Genomic DNA, 18,965 nt, shown 5'->3' with positions numbered 1-18,965 from the left:
GGTTCAATTTATCAATCTGTTCTTTTATGGATTGTGCTTTTGGTACTGTAGCTAGGAAATCTCTATCTAATTCAACGTATTTTCTCCTCTGCATTATTCCAGAATTTTAAGTTTTTTAATTAATACTCTTTTGTTGTTTATGTATTTTGGCTGCATTGGGTCTCTGTTGCTGTGAGCAGGCTCTCTCTAGTTGCAGAGAGTGAGGGTTACTTTCTAGCTGTGATGCATGGGCTTCTCACTGCTGGGGCTTCTTGTGTTGCGGAGCACAGGCTCTGGGGCACATAGGCTTCCGTAGTTGAGGCTTGCAGGCTCCAGAGCACAGGCTCCATAGTTGTGGTACATAGGCTTATTTGCCCTGGGAAATGCGGGATTTTCCAGATTAGGGTCGGGATTCATAGCATTTTAAATGGAATGATCTCCACCATTAACCTAAGGAGCAATCAGACTGCTTAGTACCATAAACTTCCAAAATAATAGAAGATATCTTTATATACATGGGTCTCTGGGACTGGAAATGTTTAGTCAGGATACTAACTCATAATTCATTTTCCCTATATAAAGATTTCTTTAACCAATGTTAAATCTTACACAGTCTTGCAGAGTAAAAAGTGGAATCATTCCTAAAATTTACTTCTATTTAAAACAGGATGATGATCCAAAGCATTGCATTTAATTATTTCAAATCTTCAGAGAGCACAATGCTTGTGGTACTGTAAGTATCAATGATAACCACCATACGTAAACTAGGTGCTAGTTTTACTTTTATTCCAAAATAGGCAGAGAACAGTTAATAATAGAAAAAAAACAGATGGATTTGAATTTTCTACTGAAACTAGTAACTGCTTTACTTGTAGTCTTTTCATTTTTTATCTTTCTGTCATTCACAGTCCTATAAAACACAGAAGTTCTAAACTTGGAATCAGATTATCCAATGAAAACAAACAAGCTTTTAGTAATGGAAAAAATGACTTAATAGAAGAGCAGAAGCTAGCAGAAAAGCAGGTATATGATCCCATACATGTAAACTGAAAATGACACAAAAGCATTTAATAAGGCTTTTTACATGATGCCTTCTGACAAGAGAACATCTAAGAGAACATAATGGAATCATAAAATACTAATATAAGACTACTGACCTGTTCAGTCAGTTCAGCCGCTCAGTCGTGTCCGACTCTTTGAGACCCCATGGACTGCAGCACGCCAGGCGTTCCTGTCCATCACCAACTCCTGGAGTCCGCCCAAACCCATGCCCATTGTCGGTGATGCCATCCAGCCATCTCATCCTGTCGTCCCCTTCTCCTCCCACCTTCAATCTTTCCTAGCATCAGGGTCTTTTCAAATGAGTCAGTTCTTCACATCGGATGGCCAAAGTATTGGAGGTTCAGCTTCAGCATAAGTCCTTCCAATGAATATTCAGGACTGACCTGTTAGCTTTGTGATATACTTTAGTCGTTATAGGAGTTAACATATTTCAGGTAAAGTATTTAGAACCAAAGACTGATTATTCAAAAACTAACCACACCCCTATTAGTCAGGGCTCTGTATTTCTTGTCTAATAGTACCTAAAGAGCAAGCTCTAGGACAGTAGTGCATATAAGCTGCAAAAGCAAACCTTAGTGTTCCCTGTCTGTATATAGGAAGCTTCTGGGAATACCCCATTGGTACAGCTTTAGGAGATAACTGATCTACCACACAGGCTCTAGCCTATCTACTGACCTATAATTAGCCCCAGGTATTCTTTAGGATACCAAAAGAGGTAGACTCTAATGATTCAAGTAGCCCAGAGGCACTATAACACTTTGAACAATGTTGAGTCAAACTACCCTATGGTTTTTCCAACAGTCATGTACAGATGTGAGAGGTAGATCATAAATAAGTCTGACTGCTGAAGAACTGATGCTTTCGAGTTGTGGTGCTGGAGAAGACTCTTCAAGAGTCCTTTGGATAGCAAGGAGATCAAACCAATCGTAAAGGAAATCAACCCTGAATATTCACTGGAAGGACTGATGCTGAAACTCCATTACTTTGGCCGCCTGATGCGAAGAGCTGACTCACTGGAAAAGACCTTGATGCTTGAAAAGACTGAAGGTTGGAGGCAAATGGGGCGACAGAGGATGAGATGGTTGAATGGCGTCATCAACTCAATGGACATGAGTTTGAACAAACTCCAGAAGATACGTGAAAGACAGGGAAGCCTGGAGTGCTGCAGTTCACGGGGTCACAAAGAGTTGGAGAAGGAAATGGCAACCTACTGCAGTACTCTTGCCTGGAAAATCCCATGGACTGAGGAGCCTGGTAGGCTATAGTCCACGAGGTTGCAAAGAGTCGGACACGACTGAGCAACTTCACTTTCACTTAGCGACTGAAACCACCACCACCACCACCATCCAGGTTCAAACCCCAGCTGTGCAATGTATAAGCTTTGTTGTGACCTTGCAGTCACAACTGTATCTCATTTTCGTCACTGGTATAATACAAAAATAAGAATAAACATATTTACTTCATATGACTATTTTGAGACAGTACATGTGCCTATAAACAGTGTCTATTACCTGTGTGTGTTAGTCGCTCAGTCGTATCCAACTCTTTGCAACCCCATGGACTGTAGCCCACCAAGATCCTCTTCCACAGAATTCTCCAGGCAAGAACACTAGAGTGGGTTGCCATTTCCTTCTCCAGGGTCTCCTGCATTGCAGGTGGATGCTTTACTCTCTGAGCTACTAGGCAAGTCACAGTTAAACAAAATTATTTGGGTTTACTATTATTCCCAGAGACAGGTCCTTGTAAAGATGGAAAGCTATGAATTTTCATGCTTTTTATAAGAACCTGTTACAAACTAAAAGTTCCATGCCCTAACTATAGCTTCTACTTAATGCCATATTGCTTTCAAATAAAAAGGGGTGGAATCATTTTGTAAATTGACAACAAATCGTATTTATCATTTGGGTGGGACTAAAGAGAGGAGAGAGAAGCTTTTGGAGTGAGGAAAGGGTCCGTGTGAATTAGCCAATAAGACCCAACTGGAAAAGAACTGTGAGAGACAACTACGGTAACAATTAAAATGAATCTTCAAAGTGTATTTCAAAATATAATCTCCACTAATTACTTCATTCTTAAAAAAACGTTTTTCTGATCTTTGTAAGAACTACATAAAATTAAAATAAATACTTCATGCTGTTCACTATGAATTTCACTCCTGGGGGGGGAAAAGTTAATACATTAATAGAACAATATGAATAAAAAAATCCACAAACCTTCAGTTTCATGGGCTAGTCATTGTAAAAGATGAATACTATCAGTTCAAATTATTTAAGCATTTCTCAATTTTGTATTAAGTTTATGCAACTCTATTAAAACAGAGAATGTAGCTATGGCTAAGAAAGTTAGTATTACTGACTTGAAAAGGGAAAGCAGAAAAAAATGTATCAATTCCTAACTTCTTATGATGTCTAACAAAAATCATTTTGTAACTTTACCACAAAATTCTGAAGATAAGAATTATAAAATACTGATCCAAAACCCAAGTCTTTCTCAGTAAATAGGAAACCTACAGTATCAAATAAAATTTAAGGGAGACTAGAAGGAATAGTTTAAACTCTGAGCTGAACTACTGAAATGGCTTCCAAGCTGCTATTTTTCATAACCATCAAATTAATTCTCCAGTAGACTTTAATTCATTAACTTCAGTGTTGCAAAACTTTACCATTTTATACACCAAGTATATACTTTTAGGCTTGCCACCATCCATTCTTGCAACCTTCCTCACAGACTATTATCCATTTCCGAAAACTGAACCTCCTTCAGACCCAAAACCCTGACTGCATTTCCATCACCTGGGTTTAGCTCCTTCCTCACTCGCCTCCTTCAGCACATTTTAAAGACAGTGAACAATTCCAGCTTATCCTCGTTTATGAATCATCTCAAACATACAAACCACAGAATTGCTATACCCTCCCCCACTGAGTATGCCTTTAAACATGTAAAAATACCAGTGTTCAACTGAAGAGCCATCTGAGCAAAGATCTCTTGTCTGAACTATTGCAATAGCCTCTGGAATTGTTCTCCTGTTAGAACCTCCTCTTTCTTCCCCCATGCATATCTGATTACATTAAGACAATTAAGTCTCCAATGCATTTCGAGAGCTCTCAGTATGAAATGTATGGGCTTCCCTGGTGGCTCACATGGTAAAAAGTTTGCCTGCAATGCAGGAGATTCGGATTTGATCCCTGGGTCAGGAAAATCCTCTGGAGAAGGAAATGCCAACCCATTCCAATATTTTTGCCTGGAAAATCCCATGGACAGAAGAGCCTGGTGGCCTACAGCCCGCAGGGTCGCAGAGCCTGCACGTGACTGAGCGCCTTTCACTCACTGGGCCCTGCTAGATCCGGCCTCTGCCGCCTCTCTGCACATCCTGGGGCACCACTCTTCTCCTCATTAACGTGGACTCACTTCCACTGGACTCTTCCATTCTTCCACTGGGCCATGCTCCCTCCCTCCTTCCTACGAAGGGCCTTTATATGTCGTTTCCTTCGTCCTACTCCTCAACATTTTACCACTAAGATTCTACCTCTCCTCCCTTCACCAACTCTACCAAGTTACACTGAGAGCTGAAGCTCTCAGTTCAACCATCACTTTCAGAGACCCCACCTAAACTCTCAAATCCTTTTATCCCCTTTACTACTTATTTTTAATAGAAATATACTGGACATATACAGTATTCTATGCTTTTCCTTCAAAATACTCAACACTGATTATCTGATTAATGAGAGCAAAGATTTGTCTGTATTCCTTAGCTCCTAGTACCAAGCTTGGCACATACAAGGCACTCAACAAACATTGTTAAATTCATGAAATATTGATAGTTCAATCACCAGCTAATCAGTATAAGAGAATCTCTGCCCTCTATTAACGTAAATTCTACCAATTTTAGGAATGAGTTCGTTTAGTAAGCAGCCTTAGCAGTCTTTTGTGAAATTTTAGCTTTAAAAAGTATACTGTGTTCAGTCGTTAAGTCACCTCCAACTCTTTGTGATGACATGAACCGGCCTGCCAGGCTCTGTCCATGGGATTTCGCAGGTAAGAATACTGGAGTGAGTTGCCATTTCCTATTCCAGGATATCTTTTCAACCCAGGGATCAAACCTGCTATTGGCAGGCAGATTCTTTACCACTGCACCACCTCAGAAGCCCAGAAAGTATATTAACCCACAGTAAATGCTTCCACTGGTATTTTATATGTCTAATCTAGCAAAAGAGACAACTTCTCAAAACATTTGAATTCATTTGAAATCTCATATACTTCTTATACCAGCAGCATATAAGGATTCTGGTTTCTCTACATCCTTTCCGGTATTTAATATTTTCAGTCTTAAAATTTAGCCATTCTGGTGGATATATGCTAATACCTTACTGTGATGGACAATACTGAATATACTTTAACATATACTTTCATATATATGTTGAAAATATAACAATATACTTTCTCTGATGAACAATATTGAATAATTTTTTGTATGTTTATCACCATTTGAATACTTTCTTTTGCGATGTGCTTGTGTATTTTTTCTCACTGATTTGTAGTTTAATACATATATACACCAGGCTTCCCTGGTGCTCAGATGGTAAAGAATCTGCCTGCAATGTGGGAGACCTGGGTTTGATCCCTGAGTTGGGAAGATCCCTGGAGGAGGGAGGGCAACCCACTCCAGTATTCTTCCTGGAGAATCCCATGGAGAGAGGAGCCTGGCGGGCTACAGTGCACGGGGTCACAAACAGTCGGACACGACTGAGCGACTAAGCACATTTATACACACACACACACACATCTTTGAATATAAGCTCTATGTCAACTCTATGTGAGACAAGTATCTTCCTATTCTGAAGCTTCTCTTAATGTCATCTTTGGAGGGACAGAGACTCTTCATTGTAATGTACTCCAATTAATCAGTCTTTTCTTTTATGGTTAATGATTTTTGTGTCCAGTTTAAACATATTTTCCCTACTTCAAGTTTCTAAAGACATCTTAATGTGTTACCTTCTTCATCTTAATGTGTTACCTTCTTCAATAATCTATTATTACATATTTCATATTTAGATCTACAATCTATCTCAAATTTATCTTTGTGTATGATGTAAGGTATAGGATGTCAGCCCTTTTTCCATATGGGTAGGCTGAGTGAGTTCCATTTATTTTCCATCAGAGGAAATAACTCCTTTCCCCTTTTTCATTCTTTTTTAATTTTCATTTTATATTGGAGTAAAGTTGATTAACAGTGTTGTGTTAGTTTCAGGTATACAGCAAATGATTCAGTTATATATAATACATGTATCTATTTTTTTAAAAATTCTTTTCCCACTTAGGTTATTACAGAGTATTGAGAGTTCCCTGTACTATTGAGTAGGTCCTTGTTGATTATCTATTTTAAATATAGCAGCATGTACATGTCAATTCCAAATTCCCAATCCATCCCTTCCCCTGCACCTTTCTGTTTTAGATTAACCAGGCTATATTTGGCCTTTTTCATTGATCATCAGACTGTCATTTTTCTCTCACACACACACACAACTGGGATTTTGGTTCAGCTTGTGTTGAATCTGTGATTGGTTTAGAATTAACTTCTTATAAGAGTCAACCTTCCAAACCATAAACCTGGTATATCTTTTCATTTATTTAGCTCACAGGCTCTGTGAAACCCTTACAGGAAGTCTGGCAAGGTTAACATTCTCATTCTCTCACAAATGTAATGGTAGAATTTTCCAGAAGCTATATATGTGAAATTACAACATACAACATGCAGAAATAGTTACAAGAATCCATTTATCTTCTATTAAGCAAGACATTAAAAACTGCAAAATGTAAAACAATGTCATTCTTCATTAAATTTTTTGACTTGCAAAATGCTTATTTTCCATTAACATATTATTCACAAAATTTCTGGACAACCCAGTATATTTGCATATGAGTTATTTTAAAACAAATAAGTATTTTAAAGATCTTTGAGTTTTGCTTTCTAATTCATTAAATATTGGAAGACAGTCAACATAAAAAAGTCTTTGGGTTCTTCCCCCTATTTTTTTACATTAATAGTAGGCAAAAAATAATAGTAACCAACAAATTAGTATTATTACTTTATTGAGATAATTATAGATTATTACAGGTAGTTGTAAGAAACAAATATTACTTGCCCAGTTTTCCTTAATGATAAAATTCTGTGAAAGCTATATACAGTAATATATCCATGACACAGACATCGATGTAATCCATCTAATTGAGATTTCCCCAGTTTTATATACCCTGTGTGGTGTAGTCTGTTCAAATTTTAAGAGTATAAAAGGGCTTTGAAACAGAAAGGTTTAAGAACTGCAGGTCTAAGATTCAAAATTTTTTATGCCTTTTCATTTTTATAGACTGTATATTTAAATAATCGATATTTGCTTCTTTATGAACTCAATTCGAGCTTTGTCTCCCTCATATTCTCATAAGACATTAGTCAGAATGACAGAGTAAGTCTGTTTGTTCAGAAAGAATCAGCCCCACCAGCTACTGCTGATGATCTCGGATGATACATGAGTAACCTAAAAGGTGGATCAATTGATTCCTTTCCCTGGGAACCCAGAATTGGAACTCAGAAGGTGATCAATCTCTCCAGATACCCAGACCAGATATAAACTCTGAAACTGTTGGTAGCCTTTTATTTTTCCTTCTGAACTGAGAAAACAAGAAACCTAGCTTGCTGTAAAAAAGAATAAACATTTGTTAGAAACAATGATGAGAAACACAGAAGACTTCCTGGGTTGCATATACTTCTTGGCTCTAATTCATTCCAGAAGCCCAGATTCTATAAGATATCTCTATAATCTTACAATGAACTACTTAAAACAAAGCATTCTAATTAATATGTACAAGAGGTCCTTATACCATTTTCCTACTAGTGGCTCTCCTAATACCAAGGCTAAGTATTGATTTGTGGTTTTGAAAACTGCTCCCTTTGTTTTTTCAAGGGACTCAAAAGAACATAGTTGAGCTGATGATTTTTTTGGGGGGGTCTTAGGGTATATGAAGAATTACAAGTGTGTGTCTATAACTATGTATAAATGTTAACAATTTATAGGTTTTTTTTTTCCCGTAGAAATAATTTTGTTATACAAAGCCATTCAACTGGTGAGTAATGGAAAAAAAGCTGTCAGTGATAGGATCTGCTGAAACAGCCTACAAATCAAAAACTGTAGGACTAGACACAGTTCTACAGATGTGATTTCACAATGTAAAGAAACAGATTTTTTAAAAAATCTGTACTAAATACTAATTTAGCTTTACACTGAATTAGTACATTTTAAAATGATTATACTCTGGTCAGACACTAGGCTTGCTTTTAAACTTTCAAGCAACTTTTTCTCATGTTTGTCAAAGATGGTCTCTACCAACCTTAGTTATCAATATTTTAATGCAGAAATGTCAATTAATACCCATTATCTTTTCATTTTATTTTTTAAAACCTACTATTTCACACTTTTTAGAGTTCTCTCTCAGCTTCTACAGTTTTATCTATTTGGGGTTAGCTGAAAAGTTCATTTGAGTGTTTCCATACCATCTTATAAAAAAACTCAAACTTTTTGGCCAACCCAGCACTACAATGTTGAATGAGATAGGGTCAAGAACATAAGGACCACTGCTTTAGTCTTCCCTCTGGATTGACACTGAGTGATTCATCAATAGGTTGATGAGTAGTGATGAGTATACAGTGGTTCATCCAGCGGTTAATCCATATAATCCTGCTAATATTCATGTCAGATTTCTGTCACGTTGACCACAAAGATCTAACAAGAGCCTGTCCAAGTGCTGTACTGCAAAATCAAACTACATTTGCAAAACTTCCCTCATTTGAACTTGCTAACCTTGCCAAAAAAAGGAAGTGGAGATAGGTCAACATAAAACTTGTTTTCAGAAAACTCAAATTGGCATCCAGTGATCAACATAACCTCTTCTAAAACTACCCACTTAATAATGGATATTAGAATTCTGCCAGTCAGAGTAGTAGACCATTTTTAAGAAATGCACAGGTAAATTAAATGCTGTACCACCAGTTATTTCCTTCTTCCTAGTCTTGATCCATTTCACAACTCCTAACAGCCCTCTTTTCACTGTCTTCAAAAATGTTTTCATAAAATTCATGTAACTCTAGGCTTCAACCTTCCTGATTCTATTCTTAGAGACTTGTAGCCATTTTAGCAATTCATTCTTAAAAGATATTCATCATTAAGTGGTTTTCATATTCATATAAAACAAGGTAAAAGAGCTCACCATGTAAAAATTGCTTTTCCAGCTTTTAAAATCTCTTGATTCTTCAAGAATCTGCCATGGGACCTCCCTGGTGGTCCAGTAGTTAAGGATCCACCTTGCAAAGCAGGGGACTTAGGTTTCAATCTCTTGTTGGCAAACTAAGGTCCCATATGCCATGGAGCAACTATGGTTGTGCCACAGCCTCTGAGCACAAGCGCCACAACCACAGAGTCTGTGCACTGCAATGCAAGATCCCTTGTGCTGCAACTAAGACCCAACACAGCCAAATAAATATTTTAAAACAAACCAAAAACTCCAACTATCTGCTTTTTTGGAAATTATGCTTATTATTTTCTCAGTAGTCTATTTGCCAAAAGCTTCAAAATACATCCAACTAAACTCCTAATTCATTTTCTTACTTGTAAAACTCTCCCAAGGTGACCATCCTAATGATAATCAGTCTTTCCTTATGAAATAAAAAGTTCAGAAAAAAGACTCTCATAATACAGACTTAACCACCAATACCAGCTTCCTTGAGTGGCTAAAGACTAAAACACTAATATTCATTATGTCAACGTCTCTATATTTAATCCTGAATACATTAGTGTAAGTGGCCATTTAGTCATTTTTCTCCAGTCCAGATTCATCTTCATTACTTTTTTCTGCTTGTTGTAAACAACTCAAAGATGGCATAATCTGAAATATCTATAATTCCCTCTCAGAGATAACCATTAAGAATTGGGGTAATATCCTCAGATTTACTTTCTATGCAAATGTTTTCCCCCGAATGGAATTATATCATACATACTGTCTTGCAACTTCTTGTCACTTACGTGTATTTAAAAGGGAATAATTTACATATCATCAATCTCACACATAAAACAAACATGTACATAATCTTCCTCCATCACTAAGTAAGACGGGCTTTAAATGTCAAGGGTAAGTTTAAAAGGGCAGAAAAGGGACTCCCCTGGCGGTCTAGTGGTTAAGATTCCATGCTCCCACTGCAGGGGGCACAGGGTCTACTTGGTCAGGGAACTAAGGTCCCAACTGCCTCATGTCACGGCCAGGGAAAAAAAAGCTGTATGTGTGGGGCGGAAATGCCATGATAATTTTGAGTTCAGGTTTAGTATATAATAACCATTTCCTATTTAAGCTAAAACAAATCCAATGATGCCTGCTCAAGGTCAAAATAAACCACACAATCGTTTTGTAGAACTGCTACTTTTCTCATTAACTGTGTAACTTAAAAAAAAAACAAAAAAGGCAAAATATGCAAAAAAAGTCACAAATACTCAAAGGAACTCTAGAAATATTTTGAGCAAAAAAGAAAAAGTTTCTTGCTTAAAAACAGTATTTTACTTTTATTTTCCCAGAAAACACAACTTTGTAAATCTAAAAACTGAAAAAAGTTGAGAGACATTTTTTTCTTTTCTGGCCACTCTGCAAGGTTTGCAGCTACTTAGTTCCCCAACCAGGAATCGAATGCATGATCCCTGCAATGAAGTCTGCAGTCCAAACCACTAGATTGCCAGGGAATTCCCAGAGAGTGTTGAATGATTTTTTAACTGTGCAATTTTAGCAAAAACAAACATGCTTTGAGAAAAAGTACTCTCATCTTTCATTTTAACCGATGACCTGATTTTCACAGTGCGTTATTAAGGCAATAAAAGACTTCTGGATTGTTACTACTACCGCTCCTTTACTGCTTTCCAACAGTTCTGTGCTCTAGCTCTCCCCATATGCCTAAAAATACACACTCTACCTTCTCCTACAATAGCACAAAAATAAATTTGACCTTAGAGTTCTTAATTCTTCTGAAGGGAAAGGCACAAAAAACACACACACAATTCTGTATGTGTTTCTGGATAGTTCACCAAAACCCTAAAAAAAATCTAACCATGAATCCTTATTCTGTGGTTTCCCTGTGGCTTTGTAAATTCACTTCTATTTGCTACTCAAATACACCTAAGAAAATAGACACATCTAAGGAAACAAACTAAGACCAGAAAACCCTCTTAACGATTTTTACATATAATTTGTAAGTAAGCCACATCTCAATATCCTACAGATCCTTTAGCATATATTTCATACTTGACTTTAATTTCTTGTTTACTGCCTGTCTGCCCCAAATAGCACTCAAATGTACTCTGCTTCTGACCTACAGAGTAAGCACAAAGCAAGCATTAACTGAATGAAAACACTGTGAAAAGCACTCCATTCACCTAGCTATCCAAACTGGAAACCAAGTGCACACACATCTTTGCCTCTATTCCCTCATGTCAAACCACTTCCAACTCCTACCAATTCTATTTCTTGAGTATGTCCTGAGTCCATCTACTATTTTCCAACTAGACTGCCACTAAGCTAGTTCAACTCTCTTAGACTACTTATGTTTCCGAACTAGCTTCCCTGCCTCAAGTCTTGTCCTCTTTTCAGCTGCATTCTCCATGCTGCAGCCAAAGTGATCCTTCTTAAACAGAAAATCTGATTTTCTCATTTAACCTGATAAAATGCTTCAACACGTCTACATACCTCCAGCTCTTTGCACATACTAGTCCCTCTCTCTGAAACAGTTTGCTGTACTCTCTTCTTTCTTACAACTTTGGCTAACTTTTACTCACCACTCAACAGCTAAAAAAAAATAACTTTCTTCAGGAAGTTTTCCCTTTCCCCAAATCAAAGTGAGATGTATCTTCATCAACTTCCATACCACTAAGTACTACAACCATTATATATCATTACACATAACTGACATAAATGTATAATTTCATTAAGTGTGTAATTTCCCTGTATGAAAAGTGAAAGCATTAGATGCTCAGTCGTGTCTGACTCTTTGTGACCCCGCGGAGTGTAGCCTGTCAGGTTCCTCTGTCCATGGAATTCTCCAAGCAAGAATACTGGGGTGGGTTGCCATTCCCTTCTTCCGGGGATCTTTCCAACCCAAGGACTGAAACCGGCTCACTGTACTGTAGGCTGATACTTTACCATTTGAAGCACTAGGGAAGTCCCATAATATCCTTTTATTGATCCATATATCTAATGCACTGCAAGCTGTGTTAGGGCAGGGACAATAGCTGGCCATCTTCTAGGTAATCATAACTACACTGAGGAATACTAAGCCTAGACTAGGGCTGGGGAACTGGTAGAAGAGAATTACAGCCTCAATTTTTAGTGGTGAATAGTGATAAATACATAAAAAATACAACAGCTTACTGTAAATTTATTCACACATTATATAACAACTCAGTTCAAATGTAAGAACAAAGTTAGTGGAGGTGATGGAATTCCAGCTGAGCTATTTCAAATCCTAAAAGATGCTGCTGCTAAAGTGCTGCACTCAATATGCCAGCAAATTTGGAAAACTCAGCCGTGGCCACAGGACTGGAAAAGGTCAGTCTTCATTCCAATCCCAAAGAAGGGCAATGCCAAAGAATGCTCAAACTACCACACAATTGTGCTCATTTCACATGCTAGCAAGGTAATACTCAAAACCCTTCAAGCTAGGCTTCAACAATGCATGAACCGAGAACTTCCAGATATTCAAGTTGGATTTAGAAAAGGCAGTGGAACCAGAGATCATTGCCAACATCCACTGGATCACAGAAAAAGCAAGAGAATTCCAGAAAAACATCTACTTCTGCTTCACTGACTATGCTAAAGCCTTTGACTCTGTGGATCACAACAAACTATGGAAAATTCCTAAAGAGATGGGAATACCAGACCACCTTACTTTGTGGCTCAGCTGGTAAAGAATCTGCCTGCTATACGGGAGACCTGGGTTTGATCCTTGGGTTGGGAAGATCCCCTGGAGGAGAAGGGAAAGGCTAACCACTCCAGTGTTCTGGCCTAGAGAATTCCATGGACTGTATAGTCCATGGGGTCGCAAAGAGTCAGACACGACTGAGCGACTTTCACTTTCACTTCACTTACCTGCCTCCCAAGAAATCTATATTCAGGTCAAAAAGCAACAGTTAGATCCGGACATAGAACAATGGACTAGTTCAAAATTGGGAAATTATATTGTCAATGACAGACTTTATCTTCTTGGGCTCCAAAATCATTGCAGACAGTGATTGCAGCCATGAAATTAAAAGATGCTTGCTCCTTGTAAGAAAAGCTACGACAAACCTAGACAGCATACTAAAAAGCAGAGACATTAATTTGCCGACAAAGGTCCATATAGTCGAAGCTGTGGTTTTTCCAGTAGTCATGTACAGATGTGAGAGCTGAACCATAAAGAAGGCTGAGAACCAAAGAATTGATGCTTTTGAACTGCAGTGTTGGAGAAGACTCTTGAGAATCCTCTGGACAGTAAGGTGATCAAACCAGTCAATCCTAAACAGTCACTGGAAGGACTGACAGTGAAACTCTAATACTTTGGACAACCTATTGGGAAGAGTTGAACCATTGGAAATGATGTTGGGAAAGACTGAGGGTAGGGGGAGAAGGGGGCGACAGAGGATGAGATGGTTGGATGGCATCACCGACTCAATGGACATGAGTTCGAGCCAACTCTGGGAGATACTGAAGGACAGGGAAGCCTGGCATGCCGCAGTCCATGGGGTCACAAAGAGTTGGACACCACTGAGCAACTGAACTGAACTGATTCCAAGTGTGTAATTAAAAGGTTTTGGTATATTCAGAGTTAGGCAACCATCACAACTAATTTTAGAACATCTTTATCACCCTAAAAAGAAATGCTATATCTATTAGCAGATATATGGGAAAAGGACATATATTTCCCCATTTCCCCTCAATACCTTCAGCCTTCGGCAAACACTAATCTACCATCTGTCTCTATGTATTCACCTATACTGAACATTTCATATAATGGAAACCTACGATATGTGGTCTTCTGTGACTGGTGCCTTTTACATTGTTTAATGTCTTTATGTTATAGCAAGTCTATGTTGTAGCAAGTATCAGTACTTAGTTTCTTTTTATTGACAAATAACATTCCACTGATTTCAATAACAAAACAACCACATTTTATTTATCTGTTTATCAGCTGATAGACATTTTGTGTTGGTTCCACTTTTTGGCTATTATGTTAACACTGCCATAAACATTAACATACACATTTTGTTTTCAATTCTTTTGATGATATACTTAGGAGAACTGCTAGGTTATATGGCAACTATTCTGTTGCTAGACTACTTGCAGAACAGTCTAGCTCTGCAAGTAGTCGAAAATGGTTGCACCATTTTACATTACCACCAGCAGTGTAGGAGAAATGTAATTTCTCCATACTCCAGTCATACTTGTTATTATCTGTTGTCTTTATTATAGTCATTCTATTAGGTGTGAAGTGGTATCTCATCATGGTTTTGATTTGCATGTTCCTGATGGCTAAGCAATTTCACTTTATGCTAAACTCTGTGAGGGTAGTGTTGATATCTCTTTTGTTTAAAGTATATCCTCCCAGTTCTTAATAGTGTGAGACACAGAATAGGCCTTTAATTATGTTAACTGAATATATAAAAAGATAGGATGAGTTTAGAAGTATTTTTTTTCAGGTGTGCATAATGAGAGATATTGACTGTATGTTGGAAGTGGAAGGAGAAAACACAAGACCCTGAGATTTAGTTTAGTAAATGGAAGACAGATGATGTAAAAAATAAGATGTATATTATATAAAAAGGAAAACAGAGCACATAAACAGAACAGCTGAAACTATAAGAATGAATGATATGAAAAAGAAAAATTAGAGACACACAGAGAACTTTGTAGTTTCCAAGGTGGTTCAATGGTAAAAGAATTTGCCTGCCAATGCAGGAGATGGGGATTCAATCCCTGAATCAGGAAGATCCCTTGGAGAAGGAAATGGCAACTCACTCCAGTACTCTTGCCTGGAAAATCCCATGAACAGAGGAACCTGGAGGGCTACAGTCCATGGGGTCTCAAAGAGTTGGACACGACTTAGTGACTAAACAACAGAACAATGCAAGAGAACTTTGGAACATTCTTCTTCAAGAAAGAAAAAACATGGTCCACTGGTGGTCCAATGGTTAAGAAGCCGTCTGCCAGTGGAGGGGACATGGGTTCAATTCTTGGTCAAAGACTCCACATGCTGCAGGGCAAGTAAGCCCATGAGCTACCACAATTACTGAAGCCAGCATGTCTAGAGCCTGTGCTCCATAAGAGGAGTCACCACAATAAGAGGCCCATGCACCTCAACAAAGAATCGCCCCTGCAACTAGAGAAAGCAAGCCCACTGGCGCCATGAAGACCCAGAACAGCCAAAAATAAATAAATAAGCACATAAAATTTAAGAGGAAAGAAAGAGACCAGAAAAAGAAACCAAATAGGAGCATTCAGAAAACGAGGCTGGAACAGGGTCAAGAAAAGATTCAAGTCACCTGTTAAGTTCCTTATAACTTAAACAGAGCTTTCTCAGGGATGTCTTTCCTGATATTCTAGGTTAAGTCCTCCCAGTAAAAAAATTCATTTCACCCTATATCTCTACTCTACATTTTCTGGCACCTCCTCTTGATTATACACTACATGCAGAGAGGGATCTTATGTTATTTATGACTGAGTTAATCACTACATGAATAACAGCATCATTTATCAGTAAATACAAATGCTGTGTAATATTTCAAACAACTTACAAACAAACTTTGTTAACACACAGAGTAATAAAATAGATTTCCCTATAGGTACCTCAGAGAAGGAAGACGACATCATCCCATTATGAAAGCATGTGTATGTCAGCAGAGTACGCCCAAGGTGAGTCTCCTGTGTTAAATGTACTAGAGTGAGTGGGTCAGTGCTCAGTCGCTAAGTCACAGTCAATGCTCTCCCACCCCAAGGACTGTGGGTAGCCAGGCCCCTCTTCCACGGGATTTCCCAGACAAGAATGCTACAGGGGGTTGCCATCTCCTCGTCTGAGGGATCTTCCTGACTCAGGGAGTCAATCTGCATCTGCCGCACTGGCAGGGAGATGCTTTACCACTGCGCCGCCGAGGAAGCCTGCATATGCTAGAGATTTTACTAAAAATAGCTTCTGAATCAACAAGCATTAGAACAGCATGCTATCTTGGGCAAAACATATAAAATTGCAAGTAAAACCTCTAAGAAACAATTTGAACAATATAATTTCATGAGTAAGATATACATAGTATAATATCTACCATTATCATGAGAAATTGAAAGTATACTATTCATCATCAGACAACTAGGAAAATAAACTTAAGGAATGTGCACATGTATTCACACAGTGGACCTAATAGTCATTACCACAGAATTATTTCTAAAAATGCATAATTTAGAAGCAGGTTATAAACCAGAAAATTAAATATAACCTCATTTTTATAAAAGTATATATTGGATAGAGATGGATAAAGGGGGTTCACTGAAGTTTTCAATGGGGGCTAGCTAAGCTCCATGCCTGAGAATTTGAATAGCACTGTTCCTTTTTTATATTCTTCTATGAATCTTTACTTAAATAATTATTATTCTTCAATTTTTGTTTCAGATAAAATACATATAAAACAACAAACTTAAAAAAAAAAAAACTTGAAAGTAAGCAATGTTTAAAAACAAAAAAGATGGTGAAGACAAAAAGAAGAGTAGAAGGCAGTGAAAGCTTATTACTTGAGACATTTTCATGAGAATGCTTTTCTCAACCACATTGAGAAAATCAGAAATTTAAAGACATTTCAGTGTTTAAAGAAAAAAAAAGATGGCTGAAAGAGTTAAAATAGCAATAGACATTCTGAAAGGGAAAAAACTTGAATATGAGGCAAAATTTGTATGCAGATCATTTAACACAATTAGAAAGGATATAAACTGTTGAACATTTCAGCTGTTCTAATTTTTTAAGAAAAACAGTACAAATGAACATATCTTTGAGAAAATCAATAATGAAATAGAGTCATGATTTAGCAACGGCAGCATCAAAATCTTTTGTGGAAAACACATTCATTAAAAAAAAAAGACCATGGTCAATAAGCTACTGACTTCATGCAAAATTTAGAACAGAAACAAAGAGTACACAAAGTTAATCATAAAGAAATTCTGAAGCATACTAAAGTCCAAACAATGCAATTAAGAATTGACTAAAATCAAAGATGGACTCTTTATGACCATGTTCCAATTAAGAATAACCCTTTTAGAAAACACCATTCAATTACTGATAATATTTATTAACCATGATTACCCAGATCTACTTTATCCACCAGATATGTCTCCAATGTCTATCATTTTCAAAATTCACAAACTCTTCCCCAAAAAGTAAACACCACACAGGATATTCAAAAGAAGCTTCTGGAGCTGAAGCTCCAATAGAAAAGTTCCAGAAATGTTCCAAGCAAAAAGGAGAAATACTAGATTAAGTTTAGAACCATTTAAAATAATTTTGAAGGCTAATAAAGTGTATATACTTCAGTTTGTTCACTACAAAGTAAAGGTAACTGATGTGTGTATTTAAACTGATAAGAACAGATACTATACTTGATCTTAGCCAAAAGGCCGAGAAGCGATGATATGTGTATTTAACAGTTATTCCAGGAAAGTATACTTTCCCATATGGTTAACTTCTAAAAAGGTGTCAATTCACAAAATTTCTCCTTTGCACTATTCAAGTATTCAAGAAAATGATATGAACTTTCTACAACCTTATCATTTTCTTTTGTTAGGAAACATGTTAAACATGTATTTTCAGCACATATGAGTTAATAATCAAGTCAAAGTAACACCTGAGTCAGTGAAGCTCTCTCCCTGTGGAATATCTCCCTCAATGCACATAATACATTTAAATAGATTACCCAAAAGGTGACAGCTGAGGAATGCCTTCATTTCTTTCCATGGTTTCTACTGAATGTAATTTGAAAAATGCCTATATAACACATGACAATGTGGAATGTCTCCACCCATGAAAGAGCATTCAAGTCAAGCAAGCAAACTTAGGGCAGTAACAAAGAGCTCAACTTTGTCTTTTTATGGTTAGCCAGAACAACAATGAAAAGATAAACAACCAAAATACTAATAAGGTAAGAAAAATACTGACATACAGGGATCCAAAGTGAAAGTGTTGTTTAGGGGAAAAATGTGAATAAAATCATTAGAAAATATGAATTAGTTTCTAATGACAGTATGCTAGGGGTTCCATTTCTAAACCGACACTCAATGAGTTGTTTAAAGAAATTCTTTTTTTTTTTTAATTTTTTTTTTTTTATTAGTTGGAGGCTAATTACTTCACAACAAGGAAATTCATTTTTTAAAGTATGTTACATAAACTGCTCAAAATTCTACTTATTGGTAATCAGAAACACATTTGTTGCAAGAAAAAATCTAATATCCTGCTAAATTCTGATTGTTATAATGGTTACCTTTATACTGTAATTATAAAGTAAATCATCAGTATAAAGATTCCACCTGCAATGCAGGAGACCCTGGTTCAATTCCTGGATCAGGAAGATCCGCTGGAAAAGGGATAAGCTACCCACTCCAAGATTCTTGAGTTTCTCATGTGGCTCAGCTGGTAAAGAATCTGCCCGCAATGCGGGAGACCTGGGTTCGATCCCTGAGTTGGGAAGATCCCCTAGAGAAGGGAAAGGCTACCACTCCAGTGGGCTTCCCTGGTGGCTCAGAGGTTAAAGCGTCTGCCTGCAATGCGGGAGACCTGGGTTTGATCCCTGGGTTGGGAAGATCCCCTGGAGAAGGAAATGGCAACCCACTCC

General features: G+C 37.4%; 1 protein-coding gene and 1 pseudogene across 5 annotated transcripts in view; both read right to left on the bottom strand.

The window, feature by feature from the left end:
* The window catches only part of PPP1R12A (protein phosphatase 1 regulatory subunit 12A), a 160,998-nt gene that overhangs the window by 133,487 nt on the left and 8,546 nt on the right, over window positions 1–18,965 (bottom strand). The window lies entirely within an intron of this gene.
* LOC122427888 lies at window positions 17,652–17,766 on the bottom strand (annotated as a pseudogene).

The sequence above is a fragment of the Cervus canadensis genome, chromosome 25, assembly GCF_019320065.1.
Source record: "Cervus canadensis isolate Bull #8, Minnesota chromosome 25, ASM1932006v1, whole genome shotgun sequence".
NCBI lineage: Eukaryota > Metazoa > Chordata > Mammalia > Artiodactyla > Cervidae > Cervus > Cervus canadensis.
This window is presented reverse-complemented; position numbering and strand designations above follow the sequence as displayed.